The sequence below is a fragment of the Pezoporus wallicus genome, unplaced genomic scaffold (genome assembly GCF_028554395.1).
Source record: "Pezoporus wallicus isolate ANWC-B61680 ecotype Strahan unplaced genomic scaffold, APGP_CSIRO_Pwel_v1 scaffold_11491, whole genome shotgun sequence".
Taxonomy (NCBI): Eukaryota; Metazoa; Chordata; class Aves; order Psittaciformes; family Psittacidae; genus Pezoporus; species Pezoporus wallicus.
This window is the reverse complement of record NW_026642649.1, coordinates 6,164,215-6,185,798: the sequence shown is the minus strand read 5'-3', so window position 1 is coordinate 6,185,798 and position 21,584 is coordinate 6,164,215. Positions and strand designations below refer to the sequence as shown.

Sequence of the window (21,584 nt, the reverse complement as noted above, 5' to 3'; positions counted from 1 at the left end):
ATTCTCAGAAGAGAAACAGCTCTACAAGAAAACTTGATAATTCTATTTCATCTTTATGCTTCTTAAACCAGTTCTAACAACCCCAAGCCTTTAGACAACGTGCGAATTACTGACATATTTGAAAAGGTGTCATACTTCATTTTCATGCCTGAATCCATGAATGCTTTGAAAAAATTTCCCTGCACCTGTTTCTTGTGGAAAAGATAGGGTGAAGAGAAGAGAGCTTTGATCTTTTTTATAGACTATATGGGGTGCTTACTTTTAAGAGTCTCGATCTTGCATAGGCCTGTTAGGAGAATTTCTGGAATTTAAAAATGGCAGAAGGATGCCCTAAGATATAATCACCAGCTCAGCACTGACACGGTTTTGCAACAACAGGATTGTTAATGGCTGTTGCTGCTGCAGCAGAATTACAGTGCTTCTATAGAACATAGATCTTGCAAACTATACAGCAGTTTCACAGGAAAAATCATGCAAAGTATCACCTCAGAATTGGATGGGATACAGCAAAGATTTAATAGTTCTCCAACAGGCCATAAGTAAGGCAGAAACCAGAAAATTTCTCCTCCATATTAACTTCTAAAGGGAACTGAAAGAAATAAAAAGATTAGGCTAGAACTCAGATCTGGTTTCATGTACATGCTGAGGTATCATGTATATCTGGCATTGATCTTATCATCTTTATTCCTAGGATTCAGTCTAAAAAATATCCACTAGCATCTTAGAGTACTCTAGACAAACATTCTAGTCACAAACTAATTTATTAGCATCTGAATTATGACAAAAAAAATCTAGGAAATTTATTTTTTTAATTAAATAAAGCAGATTTTAATAGGGACTCTATGTTTTAGCTGCTGGTGTTTCCAATCCCGACGGTTAAACTACTTCACAGAAGCTGGGACTGAGTGTGGGAGTTAAGGAAAACTGTAAGCTCCAGCCTACAAGGTTTAAGATAACACATTCTTACCTCCCTACTGAGCACAGTTTAAAAATGACCATGGGTGAACTAAAGTGTGGTCACTCATTCAGTCCCATCAGGTCAAAAACTCAAAAGAAGTCATGAACACAATTTGGCCCACTAAGACAGAATAAAAATGAATATAAAACCACCCATAAACAACTGATTAAGTTATAATAGATCATTTCTAAAAACACAGAGAGTTCAAGGGCTAAACTTTTGACATATGAACAAAGGATAAAATGAAAATGGACAGCTGGAAAATACATTTAAAATGAGCATATTTTTGTGGATTCCTCTCTTAGGCATTAGACCAAATCCAATTAAATTCAATGGTAACATTAACAATTACTTAAGTGGGCTTTGGACTGAAGCCTTATTGACTACAGTTTGTTAGTGATATAAATACAGCAACTTGACTGAAGCTAATGGAATCACTTAAGGATTTTTTGAAAGGCAAAGAGCTAAGCACCCTCAGCTTTCCTGAGAGTAGGTGCTTAAGATTCCACACAGTACTGCCTCCCATCTATGTGAACAAGACTAGGTTTGTTGTGTTAGAAGTGCCAGTTTCTGATGAACTGAATTCCATGTCTTGCAAGCCTTTTTTGTGCATGAGTCTGGCCTGTGAAAGGGAACTGCTTAGCTATCTATTTTGGGAAACAAGTTAAAAGAAAGAAAAAAGAAACCCAAAGAAGGGGTGGTGGGACTGCATTGATTTATTGGCTTGTGAGAGACAGCAGGTGGTAGCGAGTAAAAGAGCCTCCCTGGTGTAAAAGAGCCACCTTGAAGTGGAATGAATGGGCAAAATAACCTGAGTCTGAACCATTAGCAAGTGTGTCTTATTTGGGCCAGTCAGCAAATGTTGCCAGGACATCAGTCCAGAGCAAATGTTTATGTTTGGATTGAATAAACTACAGGATATTAGGTGGCAAAATAGTACCGTATCTATCTTTGCTTTTCCTTGGATACTGCAACAAAACAGTCTAAAAAAGCAGTTGGAATGACACTTGGACTGAATATGTTTTACCCTTAGAAGTCCTGCTTTGGAAGGAATGCATGACAATTCTCTCCAAGTATATTTTTATATTTGAGAAGGGACTGTGATTTATTTCAAGGGGGATCCCACTTGGCTGCTTCCATTGTTACTGAACATTTAAGACATGCTAGAGTCATTCAACATGGTTTCTTTTACACAGATAGTATGAAAACCAAACATATACTTCATACAGATTTTCAGTTGCTGATTTTCAGCAGTGGTAGCAGATTTATAAAGAGTTCTTCCAGTTCTTCCAGCATTCCAGGAAGTCTGTGCCATTCTAGGAAAACAGAACACATTTTGTTCTGTTGAAAGTTACTTGGTAAGTTCATCCTATACAAATTGTGAAACACATTTGAAGTTAAATGGGTAATTTCCCCCTTGAGCCAGTGCAAGGCCAGTGTAAAGTTTACAATCCTTCCATTTACAATCCTAACAGCAACCAGCCTCAGCTACAAGTCCTTCATATTTATTCTCCAACAGTTGTTGGAAGAAAGAAAGTTGCTCTTTTCAACTCTCTGTGAAGCAACTCACTTGGCAATGAGAAAGGAGTTGTTAAAGTAGCCCTTATCACTAAGTACAATCAGTGGTATTCTGCTAGCTGATGCATAACAAAGGTGTGCCATATAGACCAAGCATCAACAGAAGACTATTTTCCCCAAAAGCAAACCAGCTCCCTACACAAGGACGTATAGAAACTATACAACCCAGACTGCATTTTACAAAACTCAGTAGTCTGACTGTCCATTAGCATCAACAAGTAACAACAAGTAATGCTACCATTAGAAAAGTCAGTAAACTTAAAATCAGTTTACAGTGAGTGAGGCCTTTGAGTGTTGTTCTTCTTGGGTCTGAGCCTTTTGAGTTTTTCTCAACCATTTGGCTCTTCCGTATATCTTCTTCTGAAGGGTTCAGTACTTCCATGAGCTTAGAGTCATCTGTTCACAAAAGATCTGGTATGAAAAGTTGGTAAAACATACTATTTCCCATGCATTTTTCAATGACTTTGTTATTTAGGCAGGATTCATGTTAGATATAAGGCAGAAGTTCTTCCCTGTGAGGGTGCTGAGGTGCTGGAACAGGTTGTCCAAAGTGATGAATGCTCCATCCCTGGCAGTGTGCTCAAGGCCAAGCTGGACAGAGCCTTGGACAACATGGTCTAGTATGATGTATCCATGCCCATGGTAGGGGGTTAAAACTGGATGATTTTATGGTCCTTTCCAACCCAAACCATTCTGTGATTCTATGATTCATTAATTATGGTGAGAACAGGTAGTTAATATAGACACTGGTAGTAAATGGATATTGGTGAAAAAGGGTTACTTTGACTTATGGAAAATTTACAACAGCGATGGCAAGTGACTCGAGTTCCATCTCTGCTGCATGTAGTCCTGCTGGAACCATCAAAGACATACTAGCACTGCAATAGGAACAACATTCTGCTTCATTTGTTGGAGACAGGGGAAACAGAATAGACAAAGAATAACTGCATATATCCAGTGGAGAAGCAGCATTAAACACAACTGCAGTGTGGATGACTCAAGGACTAGGATGTGGAACATATCATAGAATCATAGAATCACAGACTGGTTTGGGTCGGAGAGGACCTTAAAGCTTCCAATCCCTTGCCACGGGCAGGGACACCTCACACTACACCAGGCTGCTCCAAGCCCTGTCCAACCTGGCCTTAAACACTGCCAGGGATGGGGCAGCCACAGCTTCTATGGGCAACCTGTGCCAGTGCCTCAGCACTCTCACAGGGAAGAACTTCTGCCTAATGTCTAATGTAGATCTCCCCTCTGGCAGGTTAAAGCCATTCCCCTTGTCCTGTCCCTACAGGCTCTTGTCCAAAGCCCGTCTCCAGGTTTCTTGTAGCCCCTTCAGGTACAGGAGCTGCTCTAAGGTCTTCCCTTATGGAGCCTTCTCTTCTCCAGGCTGAACCAGCCCAGTTCTCTCAGCCTGGCTCCAGAGCAGAGCTGCTCCAGCCCTCACAGCATCTCCAGGCTTCCTCTGGACTCACTCCAACAGCTCCATGTCCCTCTTGTGTTGAGGGCCGCAGAGCGGAACATAGGGCTGCAAGGGGGGCTCGTGATCCAGCTGTCCCACAGGCGCAAATGCACCAGCTTTGGTGATTCACTCATTAAGTATGAGAAAAGAGACTACTCTCGCCCATGAACAATTACAGTTCTTCAGCCTGAACAGTTCTGCCTTGGACCCTAAGACTTGAGCATCTGCATCTGACAAGATGTATCCCCCCACATTAAACTTTCAATAGAAGATAAAGGGTCCTTTAGTGTTCTGAAATGGTATTGTAAATAGGTAACATAACCCATATCCCTCTTTAGACTACCAAACCACCACAAGGAGACTATACAGGTTCACAGAGAGTAATTTTATACAGAGGACAGCTAACAGATTTACACATAATCAAGACTTGATCAACAAATTCAGACTCCTCTGGTTCAGATGACTGTCATCTGCACAAAGAATTAGTTTCATCTTGTGATGTACTAACTTCTCTTAATCCATTAAAATTATATCCCGATTTCAAACACTGTTTATTTGACAGATGTCTATTAATAAAACTGGTTGAATAGAACAGACATTGTATTTTCCTTTCAGAACTGCCAGTGTAGCCTTAGGCATTTTATTCCCTGTAGCAGGAGCAAGCCATGAAAGTCAGCATCCAAAAAACATCAAGCCCACTGTGAACACTCTTGTAGGGAAAGAAAAAATGCAAGCACTTCAATGTGCACTTTTCACAGTTCTCTTGCTTGCACTGATAATATATTTTTGAACAGGGGAAAGATAATCATCAACTTTATATGTAAAAGTTTCAATCATGTTATTAATATACCAATATTTTATTACATAAATCCCCTTGCTTTAGCTCTCCCTGGACTGTATCTGGCCTGAATGAAAGAATATTTGATTTTTGGGTATCTCCTCTTTCTTTTCCAGACTGAAGAGAACTATTTGGCTTCTACACTACAGAACAGACTTTGCAAATTTTAGCTGTCATTGCATTGTCCTTGTTTGTTCTTCTCATTACAGAGAGGACAAGAGCGTTAAAAGCCCCAAATTAATTATTTATACAAAGGATCTCTGAAGAGCCAGGAGGGATTATTAAGACTCTTGTGTGCTGTGAAATTATTTACATGCTGGCAAGAGCAAACAGGCAACATTAGAAATACCTTTCCTAGCCTTTCAGAAAACACTGAAGCACTTTTCTCATGAAGTGCTGATCTTACTAGGAGGATGAAAGTTGCACAACTGACAAACAGACAAAGGGCCATCCCCATTTGAGATTAAGAGAGTATGCAGAAGCCTCTCAGTACGGGTCACGATAATGTAGCACTGACTAATTAAGTAAATAAATCAGTGCCAGTTTTTGATCTATTTGTTTCACTGATGCTTAGATACAGTGAAGATAACGTGCCAGTGTTGTCATAATATACTGCTGAGAGTTTAAATGTCCCAAGCTCTTGTTTTCAAGAAAAATAATAGCTTACAGCTATTTAGGCCATTTAGAGATTACCTGGTAGACCTCACCATGGGACTGGAGTTTCATAGGAGCATGATAATTAGAGATGGAAAAGACCTATTAGATCACTGGGTTCATTCCTTGAAATTGCCTCACAGAGGGGGCATTGACTTTCAATGTACTTTGGATTACATCCATAGTTCCCAAGAGACAAAGAGAAAGGCATAGTAGATCATTTCCTGTAAACTGGTAAAAGCTCAGTACATCTGCTAGAAAATGAGTCTGCATCTGAGCTGCTGTACTGACCTTTCACAGAAGCCTTACGTGAAGCCTTTCACCTAACAAAAGCAGTGCACATGAGAGAAAGGATGAAAGACAAGTGATGAAAGAGTTGTATGGGAGTTTTGTATGAAAGCATTATCATGACTTATATTTTCCAAAGAAGGAAAAATGAAGATTTCTGATGGCACCGGAGCAGTGAACTGCATGCCTTACCAAATAACAGCGCAAATAAAAGCCAAAGCTGAGAAACGGCTACAGGCTGCAAACCTGTTTAATACTAAGCAAGAGTTTAAACTTAGAACAGACATGAATGGTGGCTACAGCACACTTATTAGAATGAAATCTGCAATCTGAAACTGTGTCTGAAATAAAAAAAAAGTTCAGTTTAAAAAGAATTAAAAATCAATGTTTTAATCGCTGATTTCAAAACAACTGAAAGAGCATATAGTATCTCCATAATAAGGATAGGAACAATCCAAGAGGAAGCAAGCTACACTTGAAATATAATTTTTAAAACGTAATATATTTTTTAAATGGCTAAAATTATCTTAAGAAGCTGTCTCAGAGAAATCCATAAAAGTAAGGTTCTGAAAAGCATGGTAAAAATGTGCTTTATACAAAAATGCAGAAGCCAATGATATATGTGTGAATATGTGTTAAACTGACAAAGTGATTGTGGAGCACAGTGCAACTTAATCCTACTCTACAAAAGCTTCAGGAATCAGCATAAATATAGGTAATCACTGATTTTATAGGAAAGCAATTCTAGAACAGTGATGCTTAAGGACGGCTTTAAAATCAGAACCACATTGGTTTTTTTCACTACGCAAACACAGTAAGAGATAGGCTTTAAAGGTTTTGTGATATAAAATAGAATGTGAATAGGAAGGAAAATAGAGGCCTGGAGAAAATCTTGCTCTGTGTCCAGGAGCAAGAAGTAGGTTAATGGAAGCACTCAGAAGAATGCTTAAACTGCCTGCCAGCATGTCCAGTGCTGTACTTGCTCCATTTTTAATCTTCATAATCACATTCAGAATAGAGAAGAAAACTATGTTCTGTGATGATGAGTGGCAGTGAATTAGTGAGGAAAAAGAAGGAAAAAGAAATCTGGTATTACATGTGCTTGTTTCTAGAGTTTCAGTTTTGGATATTGTCAAGAACAGATCCTTACATGCAAAAGTATGTATGTTAGCTATATCTGATTTACTGATGGAGATGTATTATAAAACATACATTTTTCTGCCCAATGATGCAAGAAGTCTGTTTCTCAACAGTTTCCTGGATACCAAAAGCATACACAAGAATTCATTCACACATGAGATTAGTTTGATGGGATTTTTTCCTTTCACTACTGAGGAACAAAGGCAAATGAAAGCTAGAACCTTACACACATACACTTGTGTACATTCCAGTTTTAGGACAATTTTAATTTCAACAATAAATATTTCAGCATTAAAACTAAATAAAACAGACATTAAAGAGATAGCCATAGAAGGGATAAATACATCAGCCTTGAATACCACTACCAATAGAGATGGCTCAGCTATAAAATAATGGTCCTGTTAAGTCATTAGGAGCTTTGTTACTAAGAGAACAGGACTTCACCCTTTGATCCTTTCTGTTTTAATTCCAGGTACAGAAAAAAACACAATAATGCATCCATAAAAAAAACAGATTTAGGCATTTTCATTGTGTGCCTGACTGCTTCTGAAGAGGGATGGTTTCTTTAACTGGAATCAAGGTGTGCAAAACCATGCTCCGGAGAGCAACGGAATTTGAGTGACCCCTTTGTATAACCTTCATAGTAATAATCCAGGTGAAAGAGATAATGAATAATAAGAGAATCAGCCAAAATGAATGCAAAGAAAATGGAAAAAGAAAATTTTGGATATGTAGGATCCAGGCACTTACAAAAATGGACTCTTGCTCATGAAACTTAGAAATCAGTGTGATGCATATAGAACAGGGATGCACACATTCCATCAAAGGTTCCGGAAGCCTGTGGCCTATGACAACAGGTATAAAAAGTATAATGGATGAATTTCATTACTTGTGTATGTCATGGCAATAGAAGAACTGGTCTCTTAATGTGAGACCATTTAGACCTAAAGTCTACACAAGGACTAGTTCCATGAAAAACACACGGGGAAAGAGGATTTTAGGGAAGGTCATATAAAATTACAAAAATCAGAACTTTCCATATACAAAAAATAAAAGAAGAAAATAAAATCTAAGACTAGTATTTGTTAAGCATTCATTTCATGGAGCAATTTCAATCCATTTTAAGTAAAGAGAAAACATTTGCCAGTAAGAGCTCTCCAGAGAGTACTTTGTGTTTGAATAACAACTGTGTTTCTTTTTTTTGGATTGGTGAATGTTTCTGTTTATTTATTGTTACCTATATCCAGATAAGGTAGCAGATTCTTAAGCTGCTACTTTATTCTTGAATAAAGAAGAAAAAGGGCAGTCATTATGTTACAGGGAAACAAACAAACAAACAACTGAGTGCACTATTACTGCCTTTTGAGCTTTTTCTAAGAGTTGTAACATTAAGTTAGTGCTTTGCAAAGTTCTCAGATGGTAAATTGTAAACCATGCCATAGAACATAAAACTATATTCTATGGTAAAGGAGGAGGTAAATGGAGACTGAAGTCCTGCCAGAGCCAAAACTGAATGTCTGTAACTGGAGTTAATTGTTAACAGTTCACAGTTGAAAATGGGTTCAGAATATGAAGCACAAAGATAGTGAATTCTTTTGCTGCAATAAAAATATACCAAGACTCTGATTTATTTGTATCAATGGCTGTTATTTGAGTTGTTCTGCACTGAATTTCCTAAATCCTAAGAGCCTGCTCCAAAAACCTCACGAGTACAACAGCCATCAGCTCTGAGTTCAGTGGGGATACTAGGCTTTGTTTAATGAACCTTTTTGACAGATGTGGAAAGCCCTGCTTCAGAGGAATCCTGTACCCAAGATTAAGAATAGCTATCACACATGCTTAAATATGACTATGTTCTCAACTAAGTTCTCAAATTGTGCCTGATTTTTCAAACCAAGGCTTAGATTTTAAAACATCTATGCTTCCAGGGAAATAGACAAAAAGCTCATCTAGTTCCAACCCTCTGCCATGGGCAGAGATGCCTCACGGTAGACCACATCACCCAAGGCTCTGTCCAGCCTGGCCTTGAACACTGCCAGGGATGGGGCATTTCCACTTCTCTGGGCAACCTGTGCCAGTGTCCCACCACCCTTACAGTAAAGAACTTCCTCCTTATATCCAATCTAAACTTCCCCTGTTTAAGTTTGAACCAATCACCCTTGTCCTATCACTACAGTCCCTGATGAAGAGTCCCTCTCCAGCATCCTTGTAGCCCCCTTCAGACACAGGAAGCTGCTCTGAGGTCTCCACGCAGCTTCTCTTCTCCAGGCTGAACAGCCCCGATTTTCTCAGCCTGTCTTTATACAGGAAGACCTAGTATAATTAGACTTGGGCAGCAAGCTTCATGAGATATAAACTATTTCTATCTAGATATTTCTACAAGCATTTCTGATTTTCCCCTAAAGCAATTATGCTCTGTGCAGTAGAGAGATGAGAGCTTCTTCTCCAGCACTCCAGGAATATCACATAAAGCCAGGAAGAGCTAAATTCAAACAGATGAAAGTGTTTTTGACACAGCATACAGATCTGTATTCTCTTCTCCAGGCTGAACAGCCCCAACTTGCTCAGCCTGTCTTCATATGGGAGGTGCTCCAGTCCCCTGATCATCCTCATGGCCCTCTTCTGGACTTGTTCCAACAGTTCCATGTCCTTTTTATGCTGAGGACACCAGAACTGCACACAATACTCTAGGTGAGGTCTCACCAGAGTAGAGGGGCAGGATCACCTCCTTCGACCTGCTGGTCACGCTCCTTTTGATGCAGCCCAGGATACGGTTGGCTTTCTGAGCTGCAAGCGCACACTGCCGGCTCATGTTCATTTCCTCACCAACCAACACCCCCAAGTCCTTCTCCACAGGGCTGCTCTGAATCTCTTCTCTGCCCAACCTGTAGCCGTGCCTGGGATTAAATGCTGGGTTAATAATCCAAAGTACTGTTGTATGCATGTGCACTGGTTTTGCTCTTTAACAGGCTGATAGCTGGCATTGGAGACAGAATGCTGGGCTGGACAGACCTCTCCTCTAGCAAATATTACCCTGATCTGTACATAACTATATGCTGCCATGCAATGATGAAAAATAATTTGCCAGACTTTTGGCTGAATTAAGGGTAGCCAACACCCAGCCAGCGTGCCCCTTGCATAGAACCTTGTCTCAAGACATGTCTGCCTTAAGAGTCTTGTGCTGCGCAGTTTGTGTGACTGCTGGAACATATGGGGAATGCAGCCACCAGAACAGAAAATACGAAAAACATCACCAGTAACCAGATCTCCTTGTTCTAATAGTTTACTACTAACTACGTCTCACAAAGGAGAGGTGATAAAGTCATTAGGTTGAGCAAGAAAATAGCTACATCTAGTAGTGCTGTTTCTGTGCCAACAGTCAGGTAACAACCAAGAGACACTCTAAGCAACGTCTGAATGAATGAAAACCCCCTATCATCCTTTATATGAGGCTCACCTCTTCTAAGAAGTCCTGACCAGTGGGCAATGACAGTCATGCATATTTCAGACACCCTACCAGCCAGTTAATTGCATTGACAAGAATAATTATTTGAAATATCAACCATAGGTAGCGACAGGACAAGGGGTGATGTATTTAAACTTTAACAGGCGAAGTTCAGGTTAGATATAAGGAAGAAATTCTTTACTGTGAGGGTGGTGAGGCAATGGAAAAGGTTGCCTAAAGAAGTGGTAAATGCTCCCTCCCTGGGAGTGTTCAAGGCCAGACTGGACAGAACCTTGGGCAACACGGTCTAGTGTGAAGTGTCACTGCCAGTGGCAGGGGGTTGAAACAGAACAACCAGGTCCTTTCCAACCAAAACCAAGCTGTAATTATATGATTCAACACCATACATCAAAACAATGAATTTTAAATGAAACATTCCATCATTCTGCTTCCAATACAATCAGCCATACACTTAACAACATGCAGAAAATAAGTACTTGCTTTAACCCGATGTATTACTAAACTAGGGTATACTAGGTGGGTTAGGGAAAAGGGAATATGCCTTTCACGGTGCTTTTCTAACCTTTTTAATCACACAGTTCATGTCTAAGCATTGATTCATCTAAAGATGCAAGCAATGCTCAACTCTAAACACACATAAAAACTTCCTGACTTAAAAATCAGTTTGTACTTTGCTGAATAAACATGATAAGCCCAAATGAAGCTTGCCCTAAATATCCTTATGAAAAAAGGACTGTGAGTCATTAAATAGGATTCTTTGGTTTAGGTATTTTATAACTCTCCCCAGACCATCTATTAAGTTTATAAAGAAATAACAAAAATATTGATAAAAAGAGCAAAAAATATATCCCCACTGAAGCAAATGCAACATAAAGCATCTTAAGTTTAAATTAAGAATTTGTACAAATACAGGGATTGTACATTACACAATATCTTCTGTAGATCAGAGTTCCCTCTTCCACTGCGGTTATGGAGTTATCACTCTACAGCTATGGGACGATTTAACAGTAAGCCCTATGTTTTCCTTCTAACTTTCCTTCATAATATTGAGCTACTTCTTAGTTAAATTACTCAGTGAAACCATGCCTTAATCTCCCAATGACTTGATTTAGGTGAATTCTGCAATGCATTCTTTGAAGTATTGTCTATGAAAGCTGGTCAGAAAAATAACGTCTTATTGTCCACAGTGTCCATGCATATGACTCCCGCTGAGCTGGAGAGACCACAGGAAGTTCAGTGTCATCTGCCAGAAATACGATGACATTTGGAAGACAGGGTGAGAGGAAAGGATGTTACTCAGGAAATTTATTGTTTTATGGCTTAGCAAGATGACCCTGATCCCAAGATCAGCATTCATTTATCCAATCAGCTGCAACAGAATGTCACAAGCCCTTCCCCCCCCCCCCCCCCGAAACTATTGCTGCAGACAACGGGACTAACAATATTTATTTTGGTTTATTTTAGCACTATTTATTTTTCATTAGAAGCTTATTGATGCCATTAGAAGCATGGCTATTACTCAGATTTATTCGTCTCTGGTTTCTTGTCTCCTTGCTAATCCCTTACTTAAACAATGAATTTATACTTATTTTCCTCTAGTCCTCTAATGCCTCTGCTTATTTCTTGAGAAGCTATTAAAAACATCTCTGTTAGTGAGCTGACAACCTCTTCTGTCACCACCTTCAGATTTTAGGGACCATAACCCATATGGCTTTAGAGTTCAGCCTGTCCTTGGAAATATTAACTTATGCCAGACTAGGCCTAGTGTGCTTCCTAATGTTCTCAACTGATTTTTAGGGAAAATGTGCATTGCTGCATCCAGTCATGTGTTGATGGGGAGAGACTAAGAAGCCAGCTCCTCCCGCCCCCGTGCAACATGGAGTGCATGCTGAACTGCAGACTGATCTGGGGGATGACAAGGGTATAATCCCTCTAGTCTCTGGAAAATCCATTTTAGTATCTGAGTGAAAATGTTACTGAAAAAATAAATATTTGTCTTCCTCTATTTCTAAAGCAACCAAGGGAAATGTGCTTCTCACCTAAGGAAAAAATTCTCTGTTACATGAAGATTTGGTTAGGTCCCCAACAGTTTTGAGTAAGGAATTTTAGGAGGTAGTTACTTACCACAAGGAACGGGAAGAATGAGATACTTCAAGATGATGGTCCTTCCCAGTAAAGACTAAATATGCCAACCAACAGGAGAAGAAAGAAGGGTTCCTTATGAGTTCACTTAAGAGGGATTCTCCTGTAAATTCAATGGGTGGCTTTTACATTATATCTGAGAAAAAATATTTTTAATTTATAAAATTTGATAAAAAGGAATATTTTGTTTCAGGATTTGGAACTGAGCTCTGGTTTTCTTCTCTCAGCAGAGTGTCCTAACAACTATGCAATGGATTCCAGTGCTTCTCTTGTGGCTTTCATTAAATTTGTGCCAGAAAAGAAGAAAGTCTTGCCAATAGCTTGGCAATTAGGTTTCTCTTCTGAGAACTCCAGTTCTTTCTTAGAGTTTCCATTTCCTGGTTAAGTATGAAACATTAGATTAAGCAAAAGGCAAGGGCAACAGTCACTACCTTCTGGAGTACCGTAACAGAGCTTCCCAAATGCAATAGGCTGTATTTGGCACCTAGATAGATCACCATCATCACGTTTTTTGGGTTTCTCATTTTATTTTTTTCCTACAATATTCAGTCTTTGGAATCAGGTGATGAACCAGGAGAATGTCACAACAGGAACAGATCTCCATCCTTTATGCAAAACTGAGGATGTAAAAACTACAAGTGCTGAGAAGGGGCTGGAGTAGAGGGAAAGAAGTGAACAGCAGCTGTAGATGACGCTACATACAAGGCAAAGCTTCTTATTCTGACAAAGCTACACACAAGAACTGAGTTGTATCTTTGCCTTAAACCAGTATGGGGTTTCTAGACTTCCTCCTCAAATCTATATGAGAGGTAATGAGGACTCTCTTGGGAGAGACTGGCATACCTGAACCATCTAGGACTTGGAGAACGGCGTGTTAAAGCAGACGGTCAGACCATCAGTGATGGAAAAGCTTTACCTTTGTTTTTCCAGTGCTTTCATTGCCCTTCTGTTAGCATCTACAGCTGTAAATTCATAAAGCAAGGAAACTTCCCCTTCCTCAAATTATATCTTGGAACATTCACTTGTTTGTTTTCATAGTTGTTGGTTTGGATTTGTTTAGAAGAATAGACACTGCTTCAAATGTCTGTCTTTTCAAATAGTACCTATCTCAGACTGGTAGGTAACAGGCCTGGGAACCAAAGATCTTTTTGCAATGCACCTCATGCTTCCAAGAGCTCTCAAAATTCAATAATTAAATATTTCACTTATGTGTCACAGCATTTTCATTTAGGCTGTGCCAAGCTTAAGGAGAGTACTCATTAATCTTGAATGGCTCATTTATTATTTGCCAAAAAGAAAGAATTATGGGTTACATCTTATTTAGGATACTTGGAATTCTTTACTGTTTTTTGTTTTTTCTTTTTTTTTAAATGAATAGGGAAGGGGGAAAGTGTACTGTTTCCAAATACATCTTTTTCAATAAATACTATGATAGCCTATACTAAAAGGCTGGAAGAAGTAATTACTCAAGCAAAGACATAACCTCCCCCCAAGATTTTACAACAGAAGAAAAGCAAAGTAAAAGTACCTTCACAAAAAATTATTGTTTCTGCAAACCCAAGATTAGGAAAAGCTATGACAGGATACTGTTAATATAAAGAAAACAAATACATCACAAAACAGGAAAGCCTTCTTTTTGGAAGCTCCCAAATATTGACTGACTGAACAACCCAAAAATTCCAAAGTAGCTACATAGCGAATGAGGTATTGCATTTAGCAGATGGAAAAAGAGACATGTCAAGTGATTAATTTCCCTTTTAAAAAGTACGTCACCAATTCTAAACCTGCATCTGTGCATAGAGAAGGAAAGTATTTCACGATAATGTAAGGCTTTGAACACTGCCAGGGATGGGGCAGCCACAGCTTCTCTGGCCAACATGTTCCAATGTCTCACCACCATCAGAGTGAAGAATACAGCACAGAATGATAGTCATGCTGACTATCTTGAGCTTGCCTTTTTTGTAAACAGAATTACAAAGAGGAAATGAAGAATTTCAGCAAAATTCTGTAAAGGAGATTACTTCCTTAAGAGTTACTATATTCGGGATTACCTCTTAGCAAAGCTACCTTCATTAATTTGTGCTGTTATATGCATTTAGACCATTCCTTTCTATAGGAAATAAAATTCATCACAACAGATTCGCTATCCTGAAGTTAACAGAAGAGCTTAAGAGATGCTTTTCAGTAGCTGTAAGTAACTTCTTCCTTCTCCATGCTGCTTTTCCCAGTAATTCCTTCAATTTCAAAGTATCTAGCTGGTTCTCACTGCACAGTGATAATGAGATCACAATCTACTTGACAACACATGCACTCTTCTCACCACATTGGGCAGTATACATACTTGTACCTCAAAAAAGATTTCTGAAGGCTGATTTTTTCTTCTCAATCTGAAAGAAATTCTGTCTTTTATTTGTCTTATGCCACTGGCTTTCAGGCCTTTCTACATTGTGTAAAATATGGGTGGTTCGCGATTCAGGTGTTAAAGCTTTCCAACCTATTTTTAGCCTCACTTATTAATGAAATGTAGATTAATGTCAGCACTGATATTTCCCTTCTATGTCAGTCAGGCTCTTCTTAACATGTTGAACTGCTGAACCAATGTCAGACAGGTTTTACTGAGGATATGGAACCCCCTGGAATACCATGTTCCATCAGATTACGTGAAAACTAGAGTTTCTCTCCCAGTGCCCACATGGAGGGAATGGCAACATTAAAACCTTGTACCACAGGTATCAGAGACTTCAAGCTGGAGCTCAACTTTCAGACACAAATCCACATCTCTCAAAACTGGCTCTCATTGATTCTCTGAAACTCTCCTCCTCCTCTTAACACTGAATTTGCCACCTCTGACTTCGCTGTATTACCATATAAATGTGGGATGTTTTGTGTCAGAACAATTTGGTCTTGAGAGCCTTTGTGATTCTTTTCTTCCTCTCAAAGGAGGCCTTTCTCTCAAAAACACCATAGCAATTTCCATTACCTCATGCTCAGTAAACATATTTCATTCATCTGCTGCAATTACCCTGTACAAAATCAGGTTTTAATTTGGTCCCATCATTAAATAAAACCTAAAGTACAATTAGTGGGAAAAAAAAAAAAATCACAATCATATATCCTTTGTGTAGGACATTCCAAAGTTTAAAGAATCTCACCACAACATTAAATGTACAGCTAGAACGCTGAGGATCTGCTGAGAATGTATTCTTGCAGTGGTAATTTTCAGATGGTTCACCTATGCCAGTCTTGCACTCAAGGTGAAAAAGGCACTGTATTTTTCTAACATTACTCTTGCCAAAGGCAAAATGCTGGGTGAATGCTCCTGGGTTTTCACTCTTCACCTGGCACCAGGAAATTCCCTTCTTCATGTTAGAGCACTGGAAAATTTTTTTTTCCACTCTACCTAGCTTTGCAAGGGAGATAGCTCTACAGGTTAATCCTCATGACTTCTGTTGCATCAGTTCGTATGTAGTCTGTCACAAGGTTCTGCAACCTGAACAGGCATAATCAATGAAAGAGTAGGAATATGGTATAAGAACACTCCTAGAACTTGCGGGTTATGAGTTAAATTCAGGTGAAATACAGACATTTTTGTATAAAAAATACTGATGTCTGCACCTTTCTGCTCCTAGAAGGATTCCTAAATCATAGAATAGCTTGTGTTGAAAGGGACCTTCAAAGGTCATCTAGTCCAACACCCAAAGGAATTCGTAGTAAGAAGCATAACTCACAATGTCTGCATAACTGCATCCTACTCTTACTCAGTTTTTATTACTAGTCTCTGTATGTGACTGTAAGTGTGCAGGATTAATATAGTAAAGAAAAACTTGTATCTTGATTTCTGCTGAGAAAGAAGATGTCTATAGAATCATAGAATAGTTGGGTTGGAAGGGACCTCCAAAGCTCATCCAGTCCCACACTGTGCAATGAGCAGGGACATCTTCAACCAGATCAGGTTGCTCAAAACCACATTCAGCTTGGCCTGGAATGTCTCCAGGGATGGTTCATCCCCCACCTCTGTGGGCAACCTGTGCCAGTGTTTCAACACCCTCATTGTAAAGAATTTCTTCCTCGCACCCAGCCTGAATCTCCCACTTTTAGTTTAAAAACATCACCCCTCGTCCTGTTGCAACAGGGCTAAAATGTCTCCCATCTTTCTTGTAGGCCCCTTTTAAGAACTGACAGGCTGCAATAAGGTCTTCCCGGAGGCTTCTCCAACCTGAACAACCCCAGCTCTTTCAGTCTTTCCTCACAGGAGAGGTGCTCTTCACTAAGCCATGATACACACAATAACTGGGAACATCCGAGACATTATGAACATTTTGTTTGGAATAAAAACCCCTAAAGTGCATAGAAAATTTGGGAACTTTGCCTGTTTTGTGTATTTATTTGATCGTTAAACTGAAACAATATAAATTTGAAGTGTTCCAGGTTAATGTTCACATCACACAGTGATGTCAATGCTCATATTCATAGAGAAAAGAAACCTGGAAAACCTTAGAACAGTCACAAAGAAAAAAAAAAAAAAGAAAAACTAAATGCATGAAAAAAATTGTATTACTGCTTTTCAATTAAACTTTTTCCCCTGAAATAAACACTTACGTAGGGAAGCTCTCTAGCATTGTTCCCAAATTGCAAGTAATTCTTTAGAATAAACTAGAATTACAATTGAAAGGATGAAGCAATTTTTCATTGACCTTCTAATTACACGTCTGCTCAAGTTTCCATGACATCAGTAGAATAGCCTATTGCTCGCAGATACTTAAAAGCTTTCCAAAATTGTAATTTAAAGTTTTTCAAATCTGAAAGATATGAAAATCTCTTTCTGAAGCTCTAAGAGTTCAATAGTTACTTAACAGAAAGGCTGTGTGTACCCAGCCATTCTGGCTATCCATTCCTCCACTCAGGAAGCCACTTCATACTCCAACTCTCAAATCAACCCAGTACTCACTTGAGTTCAACTTCAACATCACATGTTTATGCACTTTTCTGCCTTCCATCCATAAGCAGTTACTTCTGCTCCCTTAGGAGCTGTACTAGCTTTTCCCTTATCTCCCCTCCACCTTAGGAAAGGATCAGCTGAATCTGATTTTCTCCTGTCTAGTTCCAAAGCCATAGAGAAGCAGAAGAAAGGGCTGAAATCAGCCACCTTAGATTTTATACAATGGAAAGGAGAATGGATGAAAAAGGCCTTCATTTGAGGACTTTGTGGAAGCTGCTGAGAGGCAGATGAAGACCTTAGCGTTCTTTTCACAGCAAGCTCTAACTGACAGCTGTTTCCCAGAAAGTAGAAAAGCAACCCCAAGAGCTGGCATTTAGGAGAGCCTGAAATGCCTCTGAGTAGTGGGAGAATGTCTCCTAGCCAGGAAGCTATCCAGGAACAGGTATTCTGGAGAATTATCTTAATCACATTTAGAAGCACTTCTTTCTTCAAATTATGGAGGGAAAGACTGAGCTTTATTTATTTTCTTTTCTATCCTTATCAAAATGGAAAACATGCTTTTAAACAAATCCTTGGATCTGATTTAGGTTATTTTCTTAATGCTGCTCTGTTCCACAGGAGTTTTTTGTATTGGTTGTAGATAATGAGAGAGTCTGTTCATTATAGCAAGAAATCTATGAAATGCAATTGTAGTCAATTACTGCGACAAAGTTGAACTGCAATAATATACCTTTTTCAATTTTAAGGAAAAAATACCTACTTTTAGACAATTTAAAGTGTTCCTGCCAGCTTGGTGCGACAGCTGCAGAAAAGGATGAAACAACAGAATATTGCATTATGGCAGTACCAGCACAAATACAGAACAGAAAACAAGAGAGTAGGTAGCATTCCTGCAGGAAAGGATGATGTGTTATTCTGTATGATCAGAAGCTAAACAGGAGTAAAACAAACTACTGACAAAACCCATACATAGTTACATACCTATTAGAAGATAGATGCAAAATTTGTGCAGAAGTGATGTGGCATCAGTAAGAAATCCAGCATTCAAGTTTTGACACTGTATTTTTAAGGGAGAGAGCTCAGAGGAAAGCCACAAAAATTGTTCATTTAAGAAAATTAGTTACAAGGAAAGATGTATAAAATTGTGGCTAGTTAACTGAAGGAATTGGAAATTTACAGTGGAAGTGGTAACATGATGCCACAAAAATGAAGCAATAATCTGGTTTTTGTAGCTGGTGTATAAGCAAAGATATAATGGCCTAACTTATTCCCAAGTACATTAAGGAGATATATAAGAGTGAAGTGCCTGGTAGAAAATACATTGTTTGGATTGGAAAGGACCCTAAGATCATACAGTTCCAACCCCCCTGCCATGGGCACGGACACCTTGCACAAGACCATGTCGACCAAGGCTCTGTCCAGCCTGGCCTTGAACACTGCCACGGGTGGAGCATTTACCAATTCTCTGGGCAACCTGTGCCAGCGCCTCACCACCCTCACAGGGAAGAACTTCTTCCTTCTATCTAACCTGAACTTCCCCTGTTTCAGTTTGAACCCATCACCCCTTGTCCTACCGCTACAGTCCCTGATGAAGAGTCCCTCTCCAGCACCCTTGCAGCCCCCTTCAGACACTGGAAGCTGCTCTGAGGTCTCCACACAGCTTCTCTTCTCCAGGCTGAACAGCCCCGATTTTCTCAGCTTGTCTTTATACAAGAGGTGCTCCAGCCCCGATCATCCTCATAGCCTCCTCTGGAAGCACTGGAAGGATTTCCTTGAGCAGCTGTGGAGTCTCCACAGGTAATATCTATTAACGTGTTGGACAATTCTTTTTTCAAAATAATTTAAAGCCAGCAGCCAAAAAAAGAGATACAATACAAACAAAACCTTATTGAAACCGTATAGCTAGAAACCATTTCATTGAGTTAGCTAAATTCCTGTGTCACCTACAGTCATGGAAACCAGAAGTAAATGCAGTACTTTGTGGAATTAGAGTGGTAATGTAATGTAAGTCAGATGTAAATCAGCATGAGTCTTCTTTTCCCAGTACAAATTGCAGTGCTATCTTCAAATTCTGTAACACTATCACAATTCCAACATGAAAAGTCATCAAATTTCAGCTATTAATTTCCCCTCAGGTCTTATGTGCACCTCCAAACACATTTTCATGAGTCTGCACCAGCTCTCCTGGAACAATGCTTTAGTTTTCCAGCACTAGGCCCAGAGACTTAGTTTCAGTCCTTAGTTTAACCAGTCCCATGATTTCAAATTCCCCATGAGTACAGACGCCCAAAATGTAAATTTAAGTCTACTAGTGATTTCTTTTCTCAATTCTCATTGAAGCCTGGTAGAAATAATCTGGAGATTACCTAAAATATGTGGACCTTATTTTGAAACCACTGCTTTGAATCAAAGGGAAATAAATGACCACTTCTACTCACAACTGAATCTAGCAAATAAGCAAAGATTATTACTTAAAGTATATTCTTTTACTCCTGCTTTTTATTGGGAGGCTTTGTTTTTTTCTCCTTACCTTTAATTTTATAACTATGAAGAACATGTTTGATGTGAACCTCATTTTACAGTTTATTTGATATTTCATTTTGATAAACAGCAGAAAAAAAATGGTAACAAATTTTACCAGTTGAATGCTTTTATAATTTGAATTAACTGAATTATAATAAGCTTGTGCCCTAGGATAAACTAAGTAATTTGAAGTGTCCAATTTACTATGCTTATTTTTTTAAGGTAATTATAGCATCTTACAGAACGCAATATTTTGGATTTCTTTACACTTTCTCACCTTCATTTTGTTTCAATTTTTAAACTAGCAACCCTATTTCAGTTTATGAAGGCAAAAAAAGTATCTTAACAAATCTTTGCATCTTAAAGTTCATAACTGAACTCAGCCAAGGGTCCTCCTAGGTGGGCTACACTCTGCCTGACTGTACCACTTGAAAGTACCAGCTCCACAGGCTGCCTGCCTGAACCTCTGCTATGGGTCACATCTAAGGTAAAAGAGCAGCAGAAGGGAATCTGAGACACACTTTAGCTGCACCCTTTCATATTGTGCTGCATTCACACAAACTGCCATGGAAATTGGGTGCTGAAGAGTAGTGTCTGACCTGGGAAAGAGTGCAGAGGAAGCAAACATCAGTTCCTGCTAGCTTTGCGAGGACAGCAGTAGAGTCTGGCAGGAGGGCCAGACAGCTGAGGTCATTCACATCTTCAGCAAGCAGCTGTTTGCTTCAGGGAGCAGCGGTCACAACCCTCAGATCCTACAGACACTCTGCCGGCAAGCGGTACTCTATCAGGCTGCTGTTAACAGTTGCCTTCTATCATGTGTCCGAATATTAAGCCTGGTTTAGATAGGAATTATCTAGACCGACGCCAACTAAACTGTAGGAAAACTTTAAACACAGTGAAGTCCTTAAACAATCTGCCTTAGAATATTAATTCTAATATACTTAAAGCAGACTGCATGAGGAAAACAAACCTGTTTGATGGGGGAGAAGCACTGAGCACAAAGCAGAAAAGCTGAAAGAAATAATCTATTTATAGAAGTTGCCAACTAGTTCTTTTTTGCCTTGAAATCACTTTCTTGGAATTTTTTTGTATATTATTTTCATTTTACTGATCAGTGGGAGGAATCAGAACAAAGGAAAAAAAAGCAGAAGGCCTGTTTTTTAAATGACTGTTTATATTTGTCCTTCTTGGATTCTTTTCCCAAAACACACCACAAAGAACATTCCTTCTACTCTTGCAGTCATGCCTCTTTCTTTTCCTCTCAGTTTTTCTAGTGCCTTCCATAAGGCTAGGATAGTGTTTTGTGGAAATGAGAATCATAAAAATGAAGAAGAAACTCACTGGGATACAGCTAGAAAAGGACACCATAAACCCGGCTTTAACTTCTACCTTTGCTACAAATATGCTCTGTCATCTTCATTGAGGCACTGAATTTGTCTTCCATGGCTTTCCACCTGTGACATGTAGATACTCATTCTACTTTCCTGGAAATGTCCTGCTGAACAAAGCTACTTTCTGCTATGTACAGTTAACAACAACCACAGTGACATCCAATCTAGAAGAAATTCCTTCCCTTTTCCCTTCTATTTCCCC

The 21,584-nt window shown here is 39.1% G+C and overlaps 1 long non-coding RNA gene across 2 annotated transcripts in view; it reads right to left on the bottom strand.

The window, feature by feature from the left end:
- Positions 1-2,034: 2,034 nt before the first annotated feature.
- LOC130611147 (uncharacterized) overlaps positions 2,035-21,584 on the bottom strand; it is a 59,931-nt gene continuing 40,381 nt past the window's right edge. For both annotated transcript variants that reach the window (XR_008975179.1, XR_008975178.1), the window contains exon 2: positions 2,035-2,274. This is a non-coding gene — a long non-coding RNA (uncharacterized LOC130611147). The remainder of the gene's footprint in view (positions 2,275-21,584) is intronic.